Raw genomic sequence first — 27,751 nt, 5'->3', positions numbered from 1 at the left:
ACACATCTCCACATCACACATCTCCACATCACACATACACATCTCCACACATACATCTCCACATCACACATCTCCACATCACACATCTCCACATCACACATACACATCTCCACATCACACATCTCCACATCACACATCTCCACATCACACATCTCCACATCACACATACACATCTCCACATATACATCTCCACATCACACATCTCCACATCACACATCTCCACATCACACATCTCCACATACACATCTCCACATCACACATCTCCACACATACATCTCCACATCACACATCTCCACACATACATCTCCACATCACACATCTCCACATCACACATACACATCTCCACATCACATATCTACAAATACACATCTCCACACATACATCTCCACATCACACATCTCCACAACTCCACATCACACTGCTCCACACACACATCATTACACATCTCCACATCACACATACACATCTCCACATCTCCACATCACACACACACATTTCCACATCACACTGCTCCACACACACACACACACACACACACACACACACACACACACACACACACACACACACTCCACATTACACCACACACACATCTCACATACACATCTCCACATTACACATCTACACATACACATCTCCACATTACACATCTCCACACACACATCTACACACACCCACACATCTCCACATCACACATACACATCTACACATCTCCACATCACACACACACATTTCCACATCACACTGCTCCACACACACACACACATCTCCACACACACATCTCCACATCACACATACACATCTCCACACACACATCTCCACATCACACATCTCCAAACACACATCTCCACATCACACATACACATCTCCACACACACATCTCCACACACACATCTCCACACACACACACATCTCCAAACACACTGCTCCACACACACACATCTCCAAACACACTGCTCCACACACACACATCTCCACACACACATCTCCACATCACACTGCTCCACACACACATCTCCACACATATACACATCACACATACACATCTCCACACACACATCACCACATCACACTGCTCCAAATCACACTGCTCCAAATCACACATAGAGCCTGTAAATAAGCATTTCACTGTAAGGTCTACCTACACCTGTTGTATTCGGCGCAGGTGACAAATAAACTTTGATTTGATCTATTGAAGTCTCTGCTCTGCCTATGACTCGGCTGCTTGTCCTCTCTGTCTCTGGTTCTCTCTCTCTCTCTCACGCCAGCTGAAACACAGTGACTGTAGTGGCATAGTGACACTGCAGGGGTTTGGTGCTTGGAGAATAAGAAGATGAAAGAGAGAAGAGAGGGAAAGTAGAAAGTTCAGATTTGACAGGTCTCTTGGACAGAGAGATTTCCCTTTCTTTCTCCCAGCCTGAGGATGCGTTTGTGTCGCACCTCTGCCCCAGCAGGGTAAACACGGCCAGCACCCTGAGAGTGTACACACACACACACACACACACACACACACACACACACACACACACACACACACACACACACACACACACACACACACACACACACACACACACACACACACACACACACACACACACACACACACACACACACACACACACACACACATACATACATCGCCCTGAGAGCACAGAGGCTAAGGCGCTCACATAAAACCATTTGACCGTTCAGCCTAAATAATTCAGCTGACATCACCTCTGAGAGCAGAGCTCAGGACAGGCCAGCAGATGAGACTGCAGCACTCAGTCTATATCCATTCTCTCTATGGTAGCTCTCTCTCTCTCTATGGTTCTCTCTCTCTCTCTATGGTTCTCTCTCTCTCTCTCTATGGTTCTCCCTCTCTCTCTCTATGGTTCTCTCTCTCTCTCTCTATGGTTCTCTCTCTCTCTCTATGGTTCTCTCTCTCTCTCTCTATGGTTCTCTCTCTCTCTCTATGGTTCTCTCTCTCTCTCTCTCTCTCTCTCTGGTTTCTCTCTCTCTCTCTATGGTTCTCTCTCTCTATGGTTCTCTCTCTGTAGCTCTCTCTCTCTATGGTTCTCTCTCTCTCTATGGTTCTCTCTCTCTCTCTCTCTCTCTATGGTTCTCTCTCTCTGTAGCTCTCTCTCTCTATGGTTCTCTCTCTCTCTCTCTCTCTATGGTTCTCTCTCTCTGTAGCTCTCTCTCTCTATGGTTCTCTCTCTCTCTATGGTTCTCTCTCTCTCTCTCTATGGTTCTCTCTCTCTGTAGCTCTCTCTCTCTATGGTTCTCTCTCTCTCTCTCTATGGTTCTCTCTCTCTCTCTCTCTCTCTCTCTCTATGGTTCTCTCTCTCTCTCTCTATGGTTCTCTCTCTCTGTAGCTCTCTCTCTCTATGGTTCTCTCTCTCTCTCTATGGTTCTCTCTCTCTCTATGTTTCTCTCTCTCTCTATGGTTCTCTCTGTCTCTCTATGGTTCTCTCTCTATGGTTCTCTATCTCTCGCTGTTTCTCTCTCTCTCTATGGTTCTCTCTCTCTCTGTAGCTCTCTCTCTCTCTCTATGGTTCTCTCTCTCTCTGGTTCTCTCTCTCTCTGTGGTTCTCTCTCTATGGTTCTCTCTCTCTCTCTATGGTTCTCTCTCTCTCTCTATGGTTCTCCCTCTCTCTCTCTATGGTTCTCTCTCTCTCTCTCTATGGTTCTCTCTCTCTCTCTATAGTTCTCTCTCTCTCTCTATGGTTCTCTCTCTCTCTCTCTCTCTATGGTTCTCTCTCTCTCTCTATGGTTCTCTCTCTCTCTCTCTCTCTCTCTATGGTTCTCTCTCTCTATGGTTCTCTCTCTGTAGCTCTCTCTCTCTATGGTTCTCTCTCTCTCTATGGTTCTCTCTCTCTCTCTCTATGGTTCTCTCTCTCTGTAGCTCTCTCTCTCTATGGTTCTCTCTCTCTCTCTCTCTCTATGGTTCTCTCTCTCTGTAGCTCTCTCTCTCTCTATGGTTCTCTCTCTCTCTCTCTATGGTTCTCTCTCTCTCTCTCTCTCTATGGTTCTCTCTCTCTCTCTCTCTCTCTATGGTTCTCTCTCTCTGTAGCTCTCTCTCTCTATGGTTCTCTCTCTCTCTCTCTATGGTTCTCTCTCTCTCTCTCTCTATGGTTCTCTCTCTCTCTATGTTTCTCTCTCTCTCTATGGTTCTCTCTGTCTCTCTATGGTTCTCTCTCTATGGTTCTCTATCTCTCGCTGTTTCTCTCTCTCTCTATGGTTCTCTCTCTCTCTGTAGCTCTCTCTCTCTCTCTCTATGGTTCTCTCTCTATGGTTCTCTCTCTCTCTGGTTCTCTCTCTCTCTGTGGTTCTCTCTCTATGGTTCTCTCTCTCTCTCTATGGTTCTCTCTCTCTATGTTTCTCTCTCTCTCTATGGTTCTCTCTGTCTCTCTATGGTTCTCTCTCTATGGTTCTCTATCTCTCGCTGTTTCTCTCTCTCTCTATGGTTCTCTCTCTCTCTGTAGCTCTCTCTCTCTCTCTCTCTCTATGATTCTCTCTCTATGGTTCTCTCTCTCTGGTTCTCTCTCTCTGTGGTTCTCTCTCTATGGTTCTCTCTCTCTCTATGGTTCTCTATCTCTGTTTCTCTCTCTCTATTGTTCTCTCTCTCGCTGTAGCTCTCTCTCTCTCTGGTTCTCTCTCTCTCTGGTTCTCTCTCTCACTGTAGCTCTCTCTCTCTATGGTTCTCTCTCTCTCTATGGTTCTCTCTCTCTCTATGGTTCTCTCTCTCTCTATGGTTCTCTCTCTCTCTATGTTTCTCTCTCTCTCTATGGTTCTCTCTGTCTCTCTATGGTTCTCTCTCTATGGTTCTCTATCTCTCGCTGTTTCTCTCTCTCTCTATGGTTCTCTCTCTCTCTGTAGCTCTCTCTCTCTCTCTCTCTCTCTCTCTCTCTCTCTCTCTGGTTCTCTCTCTCTGGTTCTCTCTCTCTCTGTGGTTCTCTCTCTATGGTTCTCTCTCTCTCTATGGTTCTCTATCTCTGTTTCTCTCTCTCTATTGTTCTCTCTCTCGCTGTAGCTCTCTCTCTCTCTCTGGTTCTCTCTCTCACTGTGGTTCTCTCTCTCTATGGTTCTCTCTCTCTATGGTTCTCTCTCTCTATGGTTCTCTCTCTCTATGGTTCTCTCTCTCTCTATGGTTCTCTCTCCCTGTCTTTGTACCTGTCTCTTTCTCAGTATAGCTCTCGTTGTTTATTCTCTCTCTCGTTCTCTCTTTCTTCTCTCTCTTCTTCCCCCCCCCTGTCACTTCCACTCTTTGTCTTTCTCCATCAGAGGGTTATATTAAAGTTCCCTCAGCCAGCAGCTCATTTCATATTCTCTAAGAATATTTTTAACAGCAATAACAGAAACAATAGCAGATGCATTTTTTCTCCTCTTTGTTCATATCATTGAAACAATCTCACAACAGATTTCTTAGAAAATAACAAATATGAGCGTGAGGAAAGAATGATCAAATGGAAATATTGGGGATAATAAACAGATCACTCTTCACTTCATCCCTCTACCCCTGACTGTGCTGCCATACAGCTGTACGTCTATGGCAGAGAGAGAGAGAGACGGGTAGATGGAGCTCATCTACATACACACACACTCTCTCTCTCTCTCACACACACACACACTCACAAACAGGGCTGGGATCTGCCTGTATTGAAATAGCTCGGTACCGTGACCTACATTCATTCCCCCAGCTGGAGAAAAGGCTCTGAGTCTCTCTCTCACACACACACACACGCGCACGCAAACACCACACGCACACAAACCACACACACACACACTCTCACATATAAAAGTATGTCAGATTAATTGAGCTGGTTCTCATCTGTCTCTCTCTCTCTGTCTCTCAATTCAATTCAATTTGCTTTATTGGCATGACGTAACAATGTACATATTGCCAAAACTTATTTTGGATATTTACAATATAAAAATGAGAATCAAAATTGTCAGCAGGACAACAGTAACGACAATAACCAAGTGTTAAAATAACCGTACATTCAACAATAACAATAAGCATACAGTAGAGTACATGTGCATGTCTCTCTGTCTCTGTCTCTGTCTCTGTCAATTCAATTCAATTCAAGGGCTTTATTGGCATGGGAAACATTTGTTAACATTGACAAAGCAAGTGAGGTAGATAACATACAAAGTGAATATATAAAGTGAAAAACAACAAAAATTAACAGTAAACATTACACATACAGAAGTTTAAAAACAGTAAAGACATTACAAATGTCATATTATATATATATATATATATATATATATATATATATATATATATATATATATATATATATATATATATATATTACAGTGTTTTAACAATGTACAAATGGTTAAAGGACACAAGATAAAATAAATAAGCATAAATATGGGTTGTATTTACAATGGTGTTTGTTCTTCACTGGTTGCCCTTTTCGTGGCAACAGGTCACAAATCTTGCTGCTGTGATGGTACACTGTGGAATTTCACCCAGTAGATATGGGAGTTTATCAAAATTGGATTTGTTTTCAAATTCTTTGTGTATCTGTGTAATCTGAGGGAAATATGTCTCTCTAATATGGTCATACATTGGGCAGGAGGTTAGGAAGTGCAGCTCAGTTTCCACCTCATTTTGTGGGCAGTGAGCACATAGCCTGTCTTCTCTTGAGAGCCATGTCTGCCTACGGCGGCCTTTCTCAATCGCAAGGCTATGCTCACTGAGTCTGTACATAGTCAAAGCTTTCCTTAATTTTGGGTCAGTCACAGTGGTCAGGTATTCTGCTGCTGTGTACTCTCTGTGTAGGGCCAAATAGCATTCTAGTTTGCTCTGTTTTTTTGTTAATTCTTTCCAATGTGTTAAGTAATTATCTTTTTGTTTTCTCATGATTTGGTTGGGTCTAATTGTGCTGTTGTCCTGGGGCTCTGTAGGTCTGTCTCTGTCTCTCTCTCTCTGTCTCTCTCTCTGTCTCTCTCTCTGTCTCTCTCTCTGTCTCTCTCTCTGTCTCTCTCTCTCTCTCTCTGTCATCTCTGTCTCTCTCTCTCTCTGTCTCTGTCTCTCTCTCTCTCTCTCTCTCTCTCTCTCTCTCTCTCTCTCTCTCTGTCTGTCTGTCTGTCTGTCTGTCTGTCTGTCTGTCTGTCTGTCTGTCTGTCTGTCTGTCTGTCTGTCTGTCTGTCTGTCTGTCTGTCTGTCTGTCTGTCTGTCTGTCTGTCTGTCTGTCTGTCTGTCTGTCTCTCTCTCTGTCTTTCTCTTTTTCTGTCTGTCTGTCTCTCTTTCTCTGTCTGTCTCTCTCTGTGTTTTTCTCTGTCTGTTTCTCTCTCACTGCATAAGCTTGTAATCTCTGATGCAATATATGTAATCTATGATGGGTGTAGCACATAGCGTTTGTACCATACATGTCCCATGTCTGATGTGGCTGCACGCCCATTCTACGCTCAGTGTTGTTGGTGTGTTTGTTGTTGAAAGATTACATTCTTATGTGTTCTTAAGATGAGCCTGTCTTAAAAGGGTCTCAGGGGGCCTCTTGGAACCAGGCTGCTGCTGCACTGTTATCATCACACCATTATCTGTCACTCAGAGTCGTATAGTGATAGACATGACAATAATGCCAAGTTATTGAATCAAAAGGTGCGTTCTTGTCACTCAGAATAGCAACAATGACAGAGATGGTAATAACTGTTTAAAAAGGTGCATTCTTTCTTTAATGTTTCATATCGATGTTTAATGTAAATAATAACAATACAAATACAAATGATGATACATTATTTGAATAAATACGTATATATATATATATATATATATATATATATATATATATTACAGTTAATAAATACATGCATTACATATTATTCGATAAATCCATATATGTAAAATAATGAAATAGTAAATAATAAGCAATTTTCTGTATTCTACAATGAGCTGTTTTCTCTCCTCTGAAGTCAGAAATAGACTAGTAGGTAGGTGTCTAAATGAGAATAGCTACTTTGACTTCAGAGTGCTCAGGTCATCCCAATCCCTCTGTCTTTGTTCAATCTCAGTCAGTATTCACCTGCTGCTCTCATACACTTCAGCCCAGAGGGGACTCCTGGAATTCATTTGAATCAGTTCTATAATTGGCTATTTTTAGTTATACACATTTAATCAACTGCTGCCCCCAAATGTACAATTTCCCTTCAACGCTTTGATGGAAATTCTCAATGAAGCTTCAAAGTTTCGTGACACTGGTATTATGACGGGGATTGTCACGCTTCTTGGAGGGGAAAAGAATCCTGTATCATTTTTCCACCATTGATGTAACTGCAAACATATGCATGAAGTAATTCAACTTGATAAGTAGTAAATATTTGAGACAATTGTTTGATATTTTAAATGCGGCTGAGACATTTGCATGATGTTTTCTAAGATGTCAGATTACAGTAAATGTTTTCCTTAGACGTTCAGATATGATACAAGTATTGACATGGAAATAAAGACTCAACTACAGCTGCTGTGTGAAGATGCCCTGAAATGGACACAGTTTCATCTGACACATCATTTCCAGAAATCTACACCAACGTATTTCAAACAGTTTATGTACTTTATAAATCAATCTGACACCAGCATTTTCCAAACACAATTTTTTTTTTTAAAGGGGATGTCCTGAAATGGACACCATGCAAACCTGTGAGGTGGCGGCTAAGGCAGTTAAGACCTGCTGGGTTCACGTCTAGCCATGGACGGGGAGTTCCCAGTCAAGCAGCGCGTCAACCCGTGCGTTTAACACCCCCCAGCCAACACCGTGCCTTTCCATTCAATAGGATCTTCCTTCCTGCAGAGAGAGAGCGGTGCAGCCTCCCAAACAAAGGCAATGGAGAATGAATGGTGGCGTCTGCCTCTGTTGGTTCACCTGTTACTATGTAAATAATAGACCTCTCTATCTCAGACCATGTTGCTCTATCTGCTGTAGATGGAGCTGTCTTTTTCAAGGATCTATTGGGATTTGTCCAGGAAACTCCAATTGCCCGTATTTCCACACACGGTATAGTTTATGATAATTGTTTTAGCATAGTTCTTGTAGATGAAACAGAATCTCTGAGTTTCAAACGTATTCATTATTTAGGCGCAGATGTACACAGCAATTATTGGGGAGTTCTATCTCAACCTAAAATATACATACACTACCGTTCAAAAGTTTGGGGTCCCTTAGAAAAGTCCTTGTTTTTGAAATAAACGTTTTTTGTCCCTTAAAATAAATCAAATGACTATTGTAAAAAAAAAAATCTGCTGTTTCCAGCTACAAGTCATTTACAACATTAACAATGTCTACACTGTATTTCTGATTCAAAAACAATGTTATTTTAATGGACACATTTTTTTTCTTTAAAAAAACAAGGATATTTCTAAACTTTTGAACAGTAGTGTATATAACCCTACACCTTTGAACAGTAGTGTATATAACCCTAAACTTTTGAACAGTAGTGTATATAACCCTAAACTTTTGAACAGTAGTGTATATAACCCTAAACTTTTGAACAGTAGTATATATAACCCCAAGTTTATTATTAATTCGTTTCAAATTCATAGCTATTTGATACCATAATTATTTCCTAGTAAAGTATATGTCAAATGTCAAAATAGATGCCGCCACGAGTGTCAGTGTGGCGGTAGGGTCGGGCAGAGCAGCAACATTGTTCAGAGTAGAAAAATCTGATCGAACGTTCACAGGAAAATAAACAGACTCTTGTCTATGAAAATAGCAGGGTGTCAGAACCTGAGTTATTCATGTGATTTATTACCCTGACGTTCCTGATTGTCTTCTAATGACTGGTGTCTTTACATGACAGAGAAAGACACATAGAAGAGACAGTTGTTTGTCCACCCAGTCATTTAGAGCATTAAATGATCATAGCACATCAGCAGCTTGAGACCCTGTCCGCCCTGACATTCAAGCTCTTCGTAATAAGTAAAGGCTTTCTACACACAAATTGGCACTCAGTCTGTCTGGGTGTCCACAGACCTGCTTTGTTGTTATTTTAATATAGCCACGGGCCCTGATTGACTCTGGTTGGGGTGTGTGTGTGTGTGTGTGTGCGTGCGTGCGCGTGTGCGTGTCGGAGAAATTCCCCAATTAACTGAAACATTGTCAAGTACCACTTGCTCGATAAAGATGTCAACCGTAGCTGTTCATTTCATCCTTACGTACAGATTCCACCCATGAGGACTGTTGTCTCAAATCGAAACCACAGCTGATGGCACCTGGAGGGGGATGGAAGGGTTAACTCATGTTTGAGTCCAGACCTGCTCTGTGTGTTTGACATATGGAGGTGTTTCTAGTCTGCCTGTGAAAGAAAAGCAGCACGTCTAGTGTTGCAGTCAGCCTAGCTGTCCCAGGCTGCGTCCCGGATGGCACCCGTTTCCCTGCATACTGCACTACTTTTGACCAGAGCGCTATGGTCCCTGATCGAAAGCAGTGCACTGAATAGGGAATAGGGTGCCATTTGGGACGGAGGCCAAGTAAACCTATAACCGCCCTTCTTGTCATGTAGGTCAGGCTTTAGGGGGATTGTATTTTACCACCACTCTGAAATCAGAGCCCTCTTTTGTCAGAGCAGAGCAAGAAGTAAATGGCTTTAGAATAGATTTTATCAACAGCCATCAGTCAGCGGGAAGACGTCTCAGTCACCAAATCGCCAGCTCAATTAACCAATCAGGTGCTTAGGTCTAAACAGGCCCCTCGAGCCCCGAGGGGAAATCCCACCCTCGTGTTGGGGGGCCTGGACTCACCTTTCTGACCTCATCTGTCAGTCATAGAGAGGGGGGATTGGACTCATCTTTCTGACCTCATCTGTCAGTCATAGAGAGGAGGGACTGGACTCACCTTTCTGACCTCATCTGTCAGTCATAGAGAGGAGGGACTGGACTCACCTTTCTGACCTCATCTGTCAGTCATAGAGAGGAGGGACTGGACTCACCTTTCTGACCTCATCTGTCAGTCATAGAGAGGGAGGACTGGACTCACCTTTCTGACCTTCATCTGTCAGTCATAGAGAGGAGGGACTGGACTCACCTTTCTGATCTCATCTGTCAGTCATAGAGAGGAGGGACTGGACTCACCTTTCTGACCTCATCTGTCAGTCATAGAGAGGGAGGACTGGACTCACCTTTCTGACCTCATCTGTCAGTCATAGAGAGGAGGGACTGGACTCACCTTTCTGACCTCATCTGTCAGGGGGGACTGGACAGCAGGGCTAGAATCTCTCAGAGGTAAAAGTAGTGGCTGTAATGGCACACCTCACAGACACTCTGTGATTAACCAGGCTGTATACATACACACACACACACTCCCCACATCCTGCTCCTGCAACTCTCAGAAGGGTTAGCTCCCATGACTCTCTGATATCAATCTGCACACCGACTGATACTGTAGGAATGTTGGCGTCACTGACATTAGGTCAAAGATACTGTGTCAACACAACGACACTCTTCTGGGATTACCTCAACACGAGACGTTCTGCCCCAGAAAATCTTCTCCTAAACTTCATTTAAAAAATAATTGTAATGGATAAACAGAGAGAAATGGATGAAATTACAGTGTCCTTATAACGTGACTAAAGAAGAGAAACATCATACAATGAAATACAATAAATAACTATTTTCTCTAAATGTGCTTTTGCAACCTTGTCCACTGTGTAACTCCATTCAACAGTCGGGTACGGATCTGTCGACGAGAGGTTACGGTGGAAGTTATTCCAAAAATATTATTTTAATAAGGAGAAATGAGAGAGAGAACCAGCAACTTATGCATCCGCTGACGAGAGAGAGAGAGAGGGGATGCTTGGCGAACCAGTATCAAGAAGTCTTATCTCATCATAAGCCACTAATCTGAACAATACAGTACTGCTAAGGGAAATTGCTTCACTCGTGGCCGTTCTTTTCCGTACCAGAGTCCTTTCTGCATAGAAACTGGGGGGTTTTCCGGCCGCCTATGTCCAAACAGTATAAATAAAAACATATAGTAAAAAATATATTTTCAGTTTAAACTTAAATGACTATAACCAGAACTAATATATATAGGAAGACAATGGACGTGCATACTTTTAAAAATAAGATCATCTTTAAGAACTAACTATCACCAAAGAGAGAATCTAAAATGATTTTGTAGTTTTTGTTGCAATGTTTGAGTCACTCAGATAGCAGCCGTGGCAAAACGTACAGAATCACAGGGAATTCCCTTCAAAACAGCAAATGTCACTGCAGCCAACAGGAAGGCCTCTGCTCGGTCGGCGACTGCACCATTGACTAGGCCCTCGTCACACCCACCACCTAAACCCTGTGTATGTTGTTGTACTTCTTTATTTCTCTTTGTCCTTTTCCTTAGATAGTATTTAATACACCTGTAACTGAAATGCCCTTTCAGAAATGATTGGAATTTGACTTTCTTTTACAAGACAAGCTGTGTGAAACATGTGCCCTGCTGAAAGTTATTTTGGGTTTATTCTGCTCCAATCTCAATTTAACCGATCCGCTTAACAAAATGTCTTCGAGACAAAAGAGGGCTTTTTGTTCATGTAACTCTATGACTCTGCCCTATTTTTCGGAGCGTATGTACTTCCTCCTCACGGCCTCGTCGCCTCCTCCTTAATACTCCAGACACAGCACCTAGACGCTGGGTGTAGTGATATATTTCACCCCATATCCTCTGTCACTGGGCTTGTTCAAACATTGTCCAAATGATTAGGTTAGTTGATGGAACTGAATACTCAGTCTTTCCTTCCCTCCCTCCCTCCCTCCCTCCCTCCCTCCCTCCCTCCCTCCCTCCCTCCCTCCCTCCCTCCCTCCCTCCCTCCCTCCCTCCCTCCCTTCCTCCTTCGCTCCGTCTCTCCCCCTCCCTCCCTCCCTCCCTCCCTCCATCGCTCCATCTCTCTGTCCCTCCCTCCTGCCCCCTCCCCCTCCCTCCCTCCCTCCCTCCCTCCCTCCCTCCCTCCCTCCCTCCCTCCCTCCCTCCCTTCCTCCTTCGCTCCGTCTCTCCCCCTCCCTCCCTCCCTCCCTCCCTCCATCGCTCCGTCTCTCTGTCCCTCCCTCCTGCCCCCTCCCCCTCCCCCTCCCTCCCTCCCTCCCTCTCTCCTTTACTCCCCGCGGACCCAGTCTGTTGGACATTCTGAGACTACATCCCAATTGGCTGCCAATTCCTGTAGGGCTCTGGTCAAAAGTAGTGCACTATGTAGGGAATAGGGTATTTGAGACATAACCTGAGGGTGCCCCTCTGCAGCTGGGTCCACTGAATAAGGAGTCACCTCACCCCCTCTCTCCCCACCTCAGCCCTCTCCCCCTCCCCTGTACAAGTGGCCCATTGTCTCCCCCCTCCTCCTTTCTACCCCTGTCTGCCTGAATGCTGCTACCTGTTATTATGTGGGAGAACATAGAGAGGGAAGAAAATAGGGGAAAAGACAGGGGACTTAATCAATGGTTCCTTTGTGACATCGTACCGGCCACCCTTCCCTCCGTTTGGTCCAAATGCATAAGGATGCAGAACGGCGAGCCAGCCGGAGGCCAATTCATCTCAGCGCTTGATAATCTAATGATTACAACGCTGGCAGCTCTGACATCACACCTGGGTGAGTTCTAGAACAGTCCAGCACCCCCCCCCCCCCCCACACACACACACACACACACACACAGACTGGGAAAGACATGACGCTTAAGGAATGTGGTTGTAGAAGTTTACGAACAGCTATGTTGGGCAGCGTTAGAATGTTATAATGCATTATTACACCGTAGTGAGCTCCAGAGACATGGGAGGATGTGCAGAGCTCTCCGAAACGACATGTTTGTAGTCCATGATAAAGAGGCAGATTAAATGTTTAGGGACTACAAATAATAAAGATAAATGGATCACCTACATTTTCTGATCTTTCCTACTGGAGAGAAAGTGACAGCAGTGAGCCTACAGTTGTTTTTGTATTGTGCTGACTTCTAAAGGTCAATGATGCTTCTTTCTAGAATAAATTCCTATTTGTACTGTATCTGAACTGTAATATTTGATTATCCCTCCCCTCTGGTATTTACTTCAGCCAGTAGTTCACTTGTTATGTCATTCTTTGGGCTTTTGCCCCGCTTTGTGTTTGTGTAAGATTCCTATTTCTCTCCATCTCTCTCTCTCTCTCCCTTCCTTCTGTTCTGTTCCTATCTGACAAAGCTGCAACGTTGTGTTCTGTTCTTTAATTCCTCTCTTCTCTCTGGGGTGAATTGGTAGGGGCGGACTTGTAATTGTGTCCTCATTGGATTGTAGGGATAAGGGGAGGGCAGGTAGGAGGCGGGTTAGCGTTATACTACTGGAGAGCAGAAGATGGAGAGAATCAAATAGTGGGGGAGAGGAAGATGAGATTGAGAGATGAGCAGAGAGAGAGTCTGATTGAGAGATGAGCAGAGAGAGAGTCTGATTGAGAGATGAGCAGAGAGAGAGTCTGATTGAGAGATGAGCAGAGAGAGAGTCTGATTGAGAGATGAGCAGAGAGAGAGTCTGATTGAGAGATGAGCAGAGAGAGAGTCTGATTGAGAGATGAGCAGAGAGAGAGTCTGATTGAGAGATGAGCAGAGAGAGAGTCTGATTGAGAGAAAGGATTACTCGCCTACAACACCGTCTATGAGTTAGCAGGATATGAATGGACCTGATTAAGGACAAAAGAGATGAGTGCTGATCTGAGATCAGCCACTGTTCAGTAGGATTCAGTCCCTGTGTGTCCCCTGTGTGAGAGGCCGTTCATCGGTCTCCACTTTCTCCATCTTCCTCGCTCTCTTTTTTCTCGCCGTCTCTCTTCGTGCCGGCCTGCTGTGGTGAAAACACTATCCAGATGATCTCTCTCTGTCCACCTCTTTCTCTGTCTCTCCATCGCTCTGTCTGAGGGGTGAAGGCATAATGAGTGTGCTTGGTTTACCAGATAGTCTGACGTGTCAGAGAAGACGGGGAGAAAACCCGAGTCCGTGCCAGAGCATAATGACAGGGAGACATAAATCCTACAGGGCCCTCTGAGAACGGGCTAGCGGGTCTTTACCTCCTTACTGGCCTGGTGAAAGAGAGATGGACAGAGAGAGATTCAGAGAGCGGAAATAATTATTTTTTAGATGTGATGAGCTGAGGAGTGCCTGCACGTGTTTAAGAGGAGGAGGGCGTAATGAGAAGAGCGAAAGAGAGACAGAGGGCCTCCTCTCTCTCTCTCTCTCTCTCTCTCTCTCTCTCTCTCTCTCTCTCTCTCTCTCTCTCTCTCTCTCTCTCTCTCTCTCTCTCTCTCTCTCTCTCTCTCTCTCTCTCTCTCTCTCTCTCTCTCTCTCTCTCTCTCTCTCTCTCTCTCTCTCTCTCTCTCTCTCTCTCTCTCTCTCTCTCTCTCTCTCTCTCTCTCTCTCTCTCTCTCTCTCTCTCTCTCTCTCTCTCTCTCTGACATCAGGTTATGTAGTACAGAGGGGTTCCAGGCGGTGGTTTATGAGGACTATGGAGGTAGGAAGTGTCAGGGTAACTTAGTAGGACTGGTTAAAGTGTACATCAATGAGTTGAAGAGGTCATGTTGTTCTGACACTTTGTTTAGAATCATTGGAGGGAGAACCGGTCTTCTGTGCTTCTATGTGGGAGTTTAGTTGATATGTTCTTTTTGTAGAGGAATGTAGTTTTGTTGTGTTTCCTTACAAGTGGTTGAGTTTGTTTGGATGCCTCTGTGTGTGTGTCTGTTTAGAGTTGGTGTTTGTCAGAATGTTCCTATGTGGGTGTTTACTTTAGGGGTGTGTGTGTGTGTGTGTGTGTGTGTGTGTGTGTGTGTGTGTGTGTGTGTGTGTGTGTGTGTGTGTGTGTGTGTGTGTGTGTGTGTGTGTGTGTGTGTGTGTGTGTGTGTGTGTGTGTGTGTGTGTGTGTGTGTGTGTGTGTGTGTGTGTGTTTACATGTGTTTTTGTGACTTTGTTTTATTTTAATAAAATTTTAATTTCACCTTTATTTAACCAGGTAGACTAGTTGAGAACAAGTTCTCATTTACAACTGCGACCTGGGTGTGTTTCCACATTCATTAACTGGGGACGGCAGGGTGTGTACATGTGTTGGTAAGTAGGGGGAATGAGTGGTCGGGTCAGGCCCTGTGAGGCCTGTGATTGGGTTAGGAGGAAGTGCTGTGTGTTTGGCTTCGGAGAGGGGTGATGGATCAGAGCTGGAGTAGAAGGAGAATTAGGACTGGCCTGAATTAGACTACCCCACCCTTCCCCTCTATCGGACTGACTGGTTCCTTTTGGGTCACACACACCACTAGCCTACCGGGTTAAATAAAGTTGAAATTAAAATAAAATAAAACAAAGTCACGAAAACACATGTACACACACACACGCACAGGCGCATGCACACACACACACTCACACTGTCATGTACACACACACTCAACCCATCCCCCCCCCCACCCTCTCTCCTCTTCCCCCACGCCATCTGGAAACAACTGGACTATTCCCAGCCCTCACCCAGACCGGGACACCCGGCACGCATTAGGAGGGACAGGGGCCAATTTATTAGCCCCTCTGCCCCACTCTGGCTCAGGTTTCTAGCCCAGACACACTGCTCTGTTCCCGAGAGCACTGAGCACAGGACGCCCTCGCAGGGAAACCCAGAGGCTTGTGGGGAAGAGGGGCAGATGAGGGGGAGAGGAGAGTAGGGGAGCGTTGTGGGGGTCTTTAGCCCTGGGATAGTGACACAGAGCAGGGTCACACATATGTAGAACAGGCCCTGGCTCTCAAACACAAGACACCACTCCCCCAGTCTGATGACTTGTGTGTGTGTGTATGTGTGTAGAGGGGGAGAGGGTAACACGGAACCCAAACCAGCTGCGTGCGCAATCGTGCATAAATGTATTTTGTCCCCCCACACCAAACTCGATCACGACACTCAGGTTAAAATATCAAAACAAACTCGGAACCTATTTAGCTAGCTTGCTGTTGCTAGCAAATTTGTCCTGGGATATAAACATTGAGTTGTTATTTTACTTTAAATGCACAAGGTCCTCTACTCCGACAATTGATCCACACATAAAACGGTCAACCGAATCGTTTCTAGTCATCTCTATTCCTTCTAGGCCTTTTCTTCTCTTGATTTTATATTGCAATTGGCAACTTTCATAAATTAGGTGCATTACCGCCACTGACCTATTTCAGTCACCCACGTGGGTATAACCAATGAGGAGATGGCACGTTGGTACCTGCTTCTATAATCCAATGACGAGATGGGAGAGGCAGGACTTGCAGCGTGATCTGCGTCAGAAATAGGAATGACTTCTATTTTAGCCCTTGGCAACTCAGACGCTCGCTGGCACGCGCGAGAACTGTGGGTGCAATAATTGAATAATATAGATTTCTACATTTATTTTGCAACGCTCGCGCACGTGACGCGAGCGTTGTAGTCAGCCTGTAAGTAAACATTTCCAGTAGAAAGCACTTTGACATGATTTACAGCGAGCTATGATCTTCTTTGTGTTGGCAGACCAGTGATGGTTAACAGTCCTGCCTCATAGCTTCATAGCCAACATCTCTCTCTTTCTCTCTCTCTCTCTCTCTCTCTCTGCCTTTCTCATTATCTCCCCCCTTTTTTTCTATCACTCCCTCCCTCATTCCTGTGTTACATATCTGTCTCAGGAAGAGACAGATCTCAATGAGAGAGAGAGAGAGAGAGAGAGAGAGAGAGAGAGAGAGAGAGAGAGAGAGAGAGAGAGAGAGAGAGAGAGAGAGAGAGAGAGAGAGAGAGAGAGAGAGAGAGAGAGAGAGAGAGAGAGAGAGAGAGAGAGAGAGAGGTATATCTTACCTCAATTATCACATCCTTTCATCCTTCCATCCAGACTGTGAATTGCCGTTACCGTGTCCAGAGTGACACTCGGGTCATTACTAGCTTCACATGTCACTGTCCAGATACCTTCTGATACGGGTCCTTCAGATGTCTGACAACTGTAAACCAAAGGATGCTTGAAGCAATATATTCATATATATTTATGATCATCCAGTCATTTATTTTACTGCACAGTGAAATGTTTCTCTTTCATTACATCTATTCTGGAGAGTCTCCGTTTTTGATCATGAGAGATCTCCCCTCTGTCTCTCTCTCTTTCTCATATCTCTCTCTTTCTCCTCCCCTCTCTCTCTCTCTCTTTCTCCTCCCCTCTGTCTCTCTCTCATCTCTCTCTTTTTTTCTCCTGTCTCTCCGTCTCTGTCTCCTCTCTCTCCCACTCTCTCTCTTTCTCCTCCCCCCTCTCTCTCTCTCCTCTCTTTCTCCTCCCTTCTCTCTCCTCCCTCTCTCTCTCTCCTCTATTTCTCCTCTCTCCTCTCTTTCTCCTCCCTCTCTCTCTCTCTCTCTTTCTCCTCCCCTCTCTCTCTCTCTCTCCTCCCTCTCTCTCTCCTCTTTCTCCTCCCTCTCTCTCTCTCCTCTCTTTCTCCTCCCCTCTTTCTCCTCCCTCCTCCCTCTCTTTCTCCTCCCCCTCTCTTTCTCCTCCCTCTCTCTCTCTCCTCTCTTTCTCCTCCCCTCTCTCTCGTTATCCTCTATCTGCCATTCTCCACTCTGTGTTCTGAGCGGTACCTCTCTCAGCCTGACTTGATAACCTATACGGTGCCTTTTTATTTCTCTCTCCCCTCTCTCTCCTCTCTTTCTCCTCCCCTCGCTCTCCTCTCTTTCTCCTCCCCTCTCTCTCGTTATCCTCTATCTGCCATTCTCCACTCGGTGTTCTGAGCGGTACCTCTCTCAGCCTGACTTGATACGGTGCCTTTTTATTTCTCTCTCCTCTCTTTCTCCTCCCCTCTCTCTCGTTATCCTCTATCTGCCATTCTCCACTCTGTGTTCTGAGCGGTACCTCTCTCAGCCTGACTTGATACGGTGCCTTTTTATTTCTCTCTTGTTTTTCATATGTGGCGACTTCCTTCCATTGAACGTTTTCTGTTCCAGCTGATTCTGTCCCCCCGTCTGGTCACAGAACACTGCTGTGACTGTAACTCAGCCCAGGAGTTCCAATTTCACACCATGTTCCACCATGTACTAAAAAAACAACATCTGCAATGCTATGTTTCTTCCGTAAAGACCCCAAACCATAGGTCTCTCTGCTTAGACTCTCTCACCGGCTGGCTGCTAACGTCATCCACTACCACTCTGACTTCAGTTAAAACTGTTCCCTTTTTCTCAATCCCTCTCTCAACGCTGCTTCCTGCTCTCTTTCTCTCTTTCACTATTTCTTCTCTCTCTCTCCCCCTCTACCTTTATCTGTCTCTCTCTTTCTCGCTCTCCCCCTCTCTCTCTCTCTCTTCCTCTCTTCCCTATCCCCCTCTCTCTCTCTTCCTCTCTTCCCTCTCTCCATCTCTCTCTTTCTCCCCCTCTCTCTTTCTCTCTCGCCCTCTTTCTTTCTCTCTCTCTCTCTCTCTCTCTCTCGTTCTCCGTGCTGTCTCCTGTTCCTGCTCTCTCTCTCTCTCTCGTTCTCCGTTCTCCTGCCTGCCTGCTCTCTCTCGTTCTCCGTGCTGCCTCCTGTTCCTGCTCTCTCTCTCTCTCTCTCTCTCTCTCTCTCTCTCTCTCTCTCTCTCTCTCTCTCTCTCTCTCTCTCATTCTCCGTGCTGTCTCCTGTTCCTGCTCTCTCTCTCTCTCTCTCTCTCTCTCTCTCTCTCTCTCTCTCTCTCTCTCTCTCTCTCTCTCTCTCTCATTCTCCGTGCTGTCTCCTGTTCCTGCTCTCTCTCTCGTTCTTCGTGCTGCCTACTGTTCCTGCTCTCTTTCTCCGTTCTCTTCCCTTCTGTTCCCTTGTTCAGTGGCCTCTTGTTATGTGAGGCTGCCACACAGAAGCTGAGAGAGAGAAGAGAGAAAGCAGACTAGAGCCGAGGCTGTCTGGCTGAGATAGTACTGTCACTGCAGCATCTGTGTTCGTGTCTGAGGAATACCATGGAAAGTAGTAATGATGTAATGCTAGTAAAAAGCATCAGCCGCATCACCATCATAAACATCAACATCATCACTCTGCTCATCCTCAACGTAGCAATCTGAGACAAGTTATAGTAGTGGGTGTGTTCAGCAGTTTGCCCAATGCTTTTGTGTGCGCGCACATGATAGTTTGTGTATTAAACAGAGAGGACACCAAGGGAGAAGGTCAGGGTAGCTATACTACCTCACTGCCATTAACAGGCATTTTTTTTTTTACCTTTATTTAACCAGGCAAGTCAGTTAAGAACATATTCTTATTTTCAATGGCGGCCTGGGAACAGTGGGTTAACTGCCTGTTCAGGGGCAGAACGACAGATTTGTACCTTGTCAGCTCGGGGGTTTGAACTCGCAACCTTCCGGTTACTAGTCCAACGCTCTAACCACTAGGCTACGCTGCCGGATGAGAGGAGACAGAGGACATTCTGTCTCTATTTACTTCTGCCACCTTATACATCCTCTGATTATCTTACAGGAAAGAGAGAGGGAGGAGTGGGGAGGGAGGGAGAGAGAGGGGAGGGAGAGAGAGGGGAGGGAGGGAGAGAGAGGGGGAGGGAGGGAGAGAGAGAGAGAGGGAGAGGGGGAGAGAGAGGGAGAGGGGAGAGAGAGGGAGAGGGGGAGAGGGAGGGAGAGAGAGGGGGAGGGAGATGGAGAGGGTGAGAGAGAGGGAGAGAGAGGGGGTGGAGTGGGGGGAGGGAGAGGGAGGGAGAGAGAGAGAGGGAGGGAGGGAGGGAGGGAGGGAGAGGGGGAGGAGGGGGAGGGAGGGAGGGAGAGAGGGGGAGGGAGAGAGGGAGGGGGAGAGAGAGAGGGGGAGAGAGAGGGAGGAGTGGGGAGGGAGGGAGAGAGAGAGGGGGAGAGAGAGGGAGGAGTGGGGAGGGAGGGAGAGAGGGGGAGTGGGGAGGGAGGGAGGGGGGGAGTGGGGATGGAGGGAGGGAGGAGTGCGGAGAGGGAGAGGGGGAGAGAGAGGGGGAGGGGGAGGGAGGGAGAGAGAGGGGGGAGAGAGAGAGGGAGGAGTGGGGAGGGAGGAGGGGGGGGGGGAGGGAGGGAGGGGGGGGAGTGGGGATGGAGGGAGGGAGGAGTGCGGAGAGGGGGAGAGAGAGGGGGGGGGGGAGGGAGAGGGAGAGGGAGAGAGGGGGGGAGGAGAGGGGAGGGAGAGATGGGAGGGAGAGAGAGAGGGATAGAGAGGGGAGAGGGGGAGGAGGAGTGGGGAAGGAGGGAGAGAGGGGGAGGGAGAGGGGGAGAGAGAGGGAGGAGTGGGGAGGGAGGGAGAGAGAGGGGGGGAGAGAGGGGAGGAGTGGGGAGGGAGGGAGAGGGGGGGAGTGGGGAGGGAGGGAGGGGGGAGTGGGGATGGAGGGAGGGAGGAGTGCGGAGAGGGAGAGAGCGAGGAGTGGGGAGGGAGAGAGAGAGAGAGAGGGGGGAGTGGGGAGGGAGGGAGAGAGAGGGGGGAGGAGTGGGAATGGAGGGAGAGAGAGAGGGAGGAGTGGGAGAAGGAGAGAGGGATGGAGAGAGAGACAGAGAGGGAGGGAGGGAGAGAGGTAACCCCAAGGCAACCTGGAACACACAGAAACATCCTCTCACAATATATATGGGTCATTCTCTCTTTTTGCTCTCTCTCCCTTTTTCTCTCTCTCTCTCCCTTATCCACCACTCCCTCGTTCCGCATCTTGATGACTCCCATAATCTGCCTGCTGCCATGAGATTAAAAAGAAAACCGCCCTGTTTTATGATAACATTTGTGGGATAAACAAAGTTGTTACAACCTCCTCTGTCTCCTTCCTCTTTAATCTGCTTTCTTTTGAGTTCCAGCAACGATTGTCAGGTTGTTATACAATGTTTCCATTGTGTGTGTGTGTGTGTGTGTGTGTGTGTGTGTGTGTGTGTGTGTGTGTGTGTGTGTGTGTGTGTGTGTGTGTGTGTGTGTGTGTGTGTGTGTGTGTGTGTGTGTGTGTGTGTGTGTGTGTGTGTGTGTGTGTGTGTGTGTGTGTGTGTGTGTGTGTATAGTATGTCTACTTTAAGCCAGGCAGCCAGGGTTTCAGGCAGGGTTTCAGTACTGAGCCCGACAGGGAGGGTTTCAGTACTGAGCCAGGCAGGGAGGGTTTCAGTACTGAGCCAGACAGGGAGGGTTTCAGTACTGAGCCAGGCAGGGAGGGTTTCAGTACTGAGCCAGGCAGGGAGGGTTTCAGTACTGAGCCAGGCAGGGAGGGTTTCAGTACTGAGCCAGACAGGGAGGGTTTCAGTTCTGAGCCAGACAGGGAGGGTTTCAGTTCTGAGCCAGACAGGGAGGGTTTCAGTACTGAGCCAGGCAGGGAGGGTTTCAGTACTGAGCCAGACAGGGAAGGTTTCAGTTCTGAGCCAGACAGGAAGGGTTTCAGTTCTGAACCAGACAGGGAGGGTTTCAGTACTGAGCCAGACAGGGAGGGTTTCAGTTCTGAACCAGACAGGGAGGGTTTCAGTTCTGAACCAGACAGGGAGGGTTTCAGTACTGAGCAAGGCAGCATAGTGAGGAGAACCAGATCCAGATAGAGCTGGTCCTTCTGTAGCTCAGTTGGTAGAGCATGGCGCTTGTAACGCCAGGGTAGTGGGTTCAATCCCCGGGACCACCCATACATAGAATGTATGCACACATGACTGTAAGTCGCTTTGGATAAAAGCGTCTGCTAAATGGCATATATTATTATTATTATATATAGCTGAACCAAAGCTGAACAACCCATTAAAATAGATGCAGATCAGCCACCCCGACCGGCTCTGTCTGCTTCACATTATGGCAAAGATGCCTGCGCCAGTATTCTTAAAATGTCTCAGTATTGTAGTGCTGATCTAGAATCAGTGGTGTCTTTTAGAACATAATGATTACGATTACAAGAATAGGGAGGACCTGATCCTAGACCAGTACTCCTACTCCCTATATGAATACAGCCCTGCAAGAAATTGCAGCCGCCCCATGTCTGCTTCACATTACGGGAAGGATGCCTTGTGCCTTGGCTCTGTATCATTCCACTGAGCGATCCCGTGTTTATTTAAGAGAAGAAAGAGTCACATTAAAAACAGTGGGATAGTGGAATAGCAGCGCCTGATGCTTCCAAGCTGTTGCATGGGAGAAGTGTGTAGGGAGTGTTTTTTTAAGGAGTGAATGGTGGCAGTGGTAGTAAATGATGGAGGAATTCCTATTGTTCTCTTAGTACATAAAATACATGTCCCTGGCCTTTATCTCTCTCTCTGTCTCTCTGTCTCTCTCTCTCTCTCTCTGTCTCTCTGTCTGTCTGTCTCTCGCTCTCTCTCTCGGTGTCTGTCTCTGTCTCTCTCTGGCTCTATCGGTGTCTCTCTGTCTGTCTCTGTCTCTCGCTCTCTCGCGCTCTCTCTCTCTCTCTCTGTCTGTCTCTCGCTCTCTCTCTCGCTCTCTCTCTCTGTCTCTCGCTCTCTCCCTCTCTCTCTCTGTCTGTCTCTCTCTCTGTCTCTGTCTCTCTCTCTCTCCCTCTGGCTCTCTCTGTCTGTCTCTCTCTCTCTCTCTGTCTGTCTTTCTCTCTCTCTCTCTCTGTCTCTGTCTCTCTCTCTGGCTCTCTCTGTCTGTCTCTCTCTCTCTCTCTCTGTGTGTCTCTCTCTCTGTCTCTCTCTCTCTCTCTCTCTCTCTCTCTCTCTCCCTCTGGCTCTCTCTCTCTCTCTCTCTCTCACTCTGTCTCTCACTCTCTCTCTCTCCCTCTGGCTCTCTCTCTGTCTCTCTCTGGCTCTCTCTGTCTGTCTGTCTCTCTCTCTCTGGCTCTCTCTCTTCCCTTGTTTCTGTCCCTCTTGCTTCACTGCTTGCACTCCCTACCCCACCCTCCTTTCTCTTTATTTTTGTTCTCTCTCTCTCCTCTTCCACTCCTATCCTCCTTCCCTCTCTCATGCTGCGAGTCATTGATCTACGTGTTCGTACTGAATAACATGTGACATACATGAGCAGAGTGTGTTGCTCAGACCTCTGTGGTACCGGATGGCCTTTCCTAAAAAGAGGGGACAAACACTGCCTGAGGTGGCTGGCGGAACCCAGCACCCCTGTGGGAGCTGACGGAGGCGGTGGTTTGTAGACAGGAGGGCAGCAGGGTTGTGTGTGTCCTGTGGAGCAGGGGGCAGAGTGTCCCTGAGGTGAAGCAGCAGGCTTTCTCAGGCGCCTCTCTGAGGTCACCCCGTAAACAGCCCTGGGGAGAACACACACAGTCATCTAGACACACACACACAACCTGCCAATAACCCCTGGGTGTGCGTGCTTGTGTGCGTTAGAGCCTCAGGTAAAACGAGTAATCCTCTCTGCCAACTCAGACGTCATCTCAGTTCACCACATGACTTCACACTCACGCATAATGCACACACACACAGATTGACTCACAAACACACTCTGACAGTCAGCATCACAGTTCATTGCTGATGAGGTGTTTGACTGGCTCGAGACACTATGACCGAGTTAGTGTGTGGGTGTGTGTGTGTGTTCACAGGTATCACGATTGCATCTTTTTATCATAGTGAAGATTGAAAGAACATGGAGAAGGGAACTAATAAAACAGGAATGAGCTTACATCAGCAGCAGCAGCTGGTGTGTGTGTGTGTGTGTGTGTGTGTGTGTGTGTGTGTGTGTGTGTGTGTGTGTGTGTGTGTGTGTGTGTGTGTGTGTGTGTGTGTGTGTGTGTGTGTGTGTGTGTGTGTGTGTGTGTGTGTGTGTGTGTGTGTGTGTGTGTGTGTGTTGGCGTAGGTAATGTACTTACATGCAAAACAGTCCTGTCTGTCACAGGAGTGGATTTTCCTGCTCTGCTGTTCCACTGTAAAACCACAGTAACTCTACAGCTCTCTCTCTCTCACCTGTTTAAAAGCCCTTCACTTCAGTTGGGTTTAGCAACTGTATGTTTACTTAGTATTTTGTAATGACAGTTGAGTGACTTGGATTTAATTAGATTTGTTGCAGCGTTCATTGGAGTCAGTTAAGAACACACACAAATACAATGAAAGGTTTTAGTCATTGTTAATTTGGGTATTTTTTTTAGTTTGGGTGTTTTCCATCAGGTAGGACAACAGACAGCATCTCTACTTCCTTTATTGTCTGTGATCAAAATCCGACTGTAAGTTTCCATAAAAAGAGACGAAGGATAAAAAGACAAATCAAAGGATGACATTTATATGAACCAGCAGCATTTCATTTTAAGAACAAACTATTTCAACTCTGTCGCTAAGCACACAGTATGTCAATGCATATTTGTGTTTATTTGTACTTTTATTTAACTAGGCAAGTCAGTTAAGAACAAATTCTCATTTACAATGACGGCCTACATCGGCCAAACCCGGACGATGCTGGGCCAATTGTGCACCGCTCCTATGGGACTCCCAATCACGGCCGGTTGTGCTACAGCCTGGATTCGAACCAGGGTGGCTGTAGTGACGCCTCTAGCACTGAGATGCGGTGCCTTAGACCGCTCGGGAGCCAGGATATGTCAATGCATAGCTATCAATTATTGAAACATTTTCCTGCGAAATGTTGTTGAAGTATAACTGTGTAAACCACGGCACTCTCTCCTGTCTGTGTTTCTGACCGAAGCACAAATGAGATCATCTTGGCTAATGTTATTATGTGAACACATTACCATAATAGTGTTGCAGCCACAGTGTTCTTTTCCCGTTTAAAACTCTGGCTCCAGTCATTGAACCAAAGCACTTTTTAATTAGGAATTTAATGACCAATAATGCACTTGATCAGCCAGACCTAATTTCATTTAGACTCAGACAAATCAGATAAACGTTGTCACTCTCTTTGTGTCACCGGAGGGGGGGGATTGGTCACATTCAACCATTTTGGTTTTGAATTAATAATTGTTTTCAGTGATTAAATCCGTTTTAGTGTAATGTTTTGACAATTTAAATACGTATAATGTTCAGAGGAGACGTTAATAATGTTTTCTCTGTATAAAATCCAGCACATTAGCATTAAGTCAAACTGAAAATTATTGTAAACATTGAAGAAAATGATATTATCCTTTGTTTGATAAACTTTTTCTAATGACTGTGTGCAAAAATTATATATATATATATTACCGTTATGTGTGAATTGAAAATATTTATTTTATTTAGCTCAGGGACTCGATCTAGCAAGCTTTCGGTTACTGGCCCAACACTCTAACCACTAGACTACCTGCCGTCTTACTGACTGATCCTGACAGATCACCACACTGCTGCTGATCTGATTCACACACTAAGTCTCATTCCCCCATAAGCACTTCTCACAGCTCAGTCACCTCTCCTCCTCTCCCTCCCTTCCTCATTCACTCACTCAGTTGTCACGCTGCCCTCCTATCTGCCTCAGTACATTTTTACATAACTATAAACCAGCAGAGTGAGGAGCTGTCTTTCTCTCAGTCGCTCCCTCTCTGTCTCTCCCTCTCTGTCTCTCAGTCGCTCCCTCTCTGTCTCTCCCTCTCTGTCTCTCCCTCTCTGTCTCTCCCTCTCTGTCTCTCTCTCTCTGTCTCTCCCTCTCTGTCTCTCTCTCTCTGTCTCTCCCTCTCTGTCTCTCAGTCGCTCCCTCTCTGTCTCTCCCTCTCTGTCTCTCTGTCTCTCCCTCTCTGTCTCTCTGTCTCTCCCTCTCTGTCTCTGTCTCTCCCTCTCTGTCTCTCAGTCGCTCCCTCTCTGTCTCTCAGTCGCTCCCTCTCTGTCTCTCCCTCTCTGTCTCTCGCTCTTCCTCTCCTCATACTGAATCAGTATTAATATTCATGAATGCTGGGGCGTTGTTGGGGCTGCTGATATGCCACCTCTGTAGACTTATTTGTCTATTTAAGATGACCACGAAAAACGTAGGAATCCATCAATCGGCATCATTAATCCAATGGAAAGATGTAATGATTTATTATAGAAATATTGAAATAGCATGGGCAAATGAGAGAAACAAATTGATACAATTTAACACCAACAATAAGGCATGCACTAGGGATGGGGGTGTGAGCATTTAGGTCTGGGCAGGTGAGAAGTTAGTCGTCATTGTGTATCTTTGTATTTGGTGTGTGGAATACTCTGTCTATCCACTGCCATGCTTAGGAAGACCTGATAACACACCCTTGTGTGGGGAAAACATGCAAATGATGCTGTCAACCATTTCAACCAGGAGCAGCAGCCTGGCATACCTTAACACTACCCTTTAAATAACGCCTGTTCTCTCATTGTCATTATTCCTCCTGATAGTCAACCGTTTCAACAAGGAGCAGCAGCCTGGCATACCTTAACACAACCCTTTATATAACGCCTGTTCTCTCATTGTCATTATTCCTCCTGATAGTCAACCGTTTCAACCAGGAGCAGCAGCCTGGCATACCTTAACACTACCCTTTAAATAACGCCTGTTCTCTCATTGTCATTATTCCTCCTGATAGTCAACCGTTTCAACCAGGAGCAGCAGCCTGGCATACCTTAACACTACCCTTTAAATAACGCCTGTTCTCTCATTGTCATTATTCCTCCTGATAGTGAGGAGAGAGAGAAGGCAGAGAAAGGCTGATGCCCTCCTCTTCTAATCCGTTTTATGTTTTGCCCTGATTCCCTTTTCCCCAAATTCTGTTTTCTCCATTTTGTTTTTCCAGGTTTCAGTTTTCTCCTGTTGAATTTTTTTAAATTTTTGCTCTGAAATTCACACTTTTTAAAAATAGAAAAACAACTAAATTGGATGTTGTAAGTCCACAACAATGCTTAAACCAGATCAGGATACCACTCTTTAAATTTACATTTTTGGTGTAAAAACCTAGACAAACTGTCACATACACAGACATGGGGAATTCTCCCTGCCCCTTCAGAAAGTCACAGGAAATACAAATCACTGATGCATCCTGTTCATGTCTTATGATAAACTTGGGAAATTAATACATGTTCAGTTCATTTAGTTGATTCCCTACTAAGTTCAATACATTTTTGGAATATTGATGAAATCCGTTTTAATGTCTGGATTCCATGATTCCTACCTTCCAAGCTTCCCAACTGCCTCCCTGGCTTCGCTATCATCTGGGACGAGTTTAGAAAACTGATGCAGGAAAACCTTATCAAGAAATATTTTGATAACTTCAAAAAAATGACGAATGAAGTCTGAAACAAATAAATGTTTGAGAAAGAGCTACCAAGCACAATCTCTGAGAGACCTCCAGAAAAGGGCCAGCCAGGATTCCCAAATTAAAAAATTAGATGCAGAGAAAGTATTTTTGGCTAATAAACATACCCCCGGGTGGACTCCATGCAATGCTTATTACTCTGACCCACACACACACGCACACACACACACACACACACACACACACACACACACACACACACACACACACACACACACACACACACACACACACACACACACACACACACACACACACACACACACACACGTTTATTGCTCCTCTGTCTTCCATTAGAAGTATGTCGTTTTATTTTTTGTTCTCAGGATGTTGTCTGTAGATTTGATTAATTCTCGATGGCAGCAGGGCTTAATGAAAGACTGAAAATGTTTTCCCCTTCTTCTTCCTTCCTCCTTGATACACACACATGTACACGCACACACACGTTATTCTTTGCTTTCAGTCAGGTCTTTTTATCTAATGGATGTGTCGTACTTATCAGCAACTCTAGACACATACCAGATCAGGGGGACGGGCGTAATCAATTAAGTCCCCCCCTCCTCTCCCGCCTTACCTCTGGCTTTTTTCTCCCTCTCCCACTCCCACTCCCCTCTCACCCCTGCCCTCCCGACTTCAGTTCCCAAAGGCTGTTTCCTGCCTGCCTCTCCTCACTCCGATGCACTCAGGCCCTGCCAAGACACACACTCACACAAGCAAGTGTGCACACGCACGCACGCA

General features: G+C 46.1%; 1 protein-coding gene across 8 annotated transcripts in view; it reads left to right on the top strand.

Annotated features, from left to right (window-relative positions):
• Positions 1 to 27,751, top strand: part of LOC124001108 (teneurin-3-like) — a 476,023-nt gene that overhangs the window by 83,486 nt on the left and 364,786 nt on the right. The window lies entirely within an intron of this gene.

The sequence above is a fragment of the Oncorhynchus gorbuscha genome, linkage group LG17 (assembly GCF_021184085.1).
Source record: "Oncorhynchus gorbuscha isolate QuinsamMale2020 ecotype Even-year linkage group LG17, OgorEven_v1.0, whole genome shotgun sequence".
Lineage (NCBI taxonomy): Eukaryota > Metazoa > Chordata > Actinopteri > Salmoniformes > Salmonidae > Oncorhynchus > Oncorhynchus gorbuscha.
This window is presented reverse-complemented; position numbering and strand designations above follow the sequence as displayed.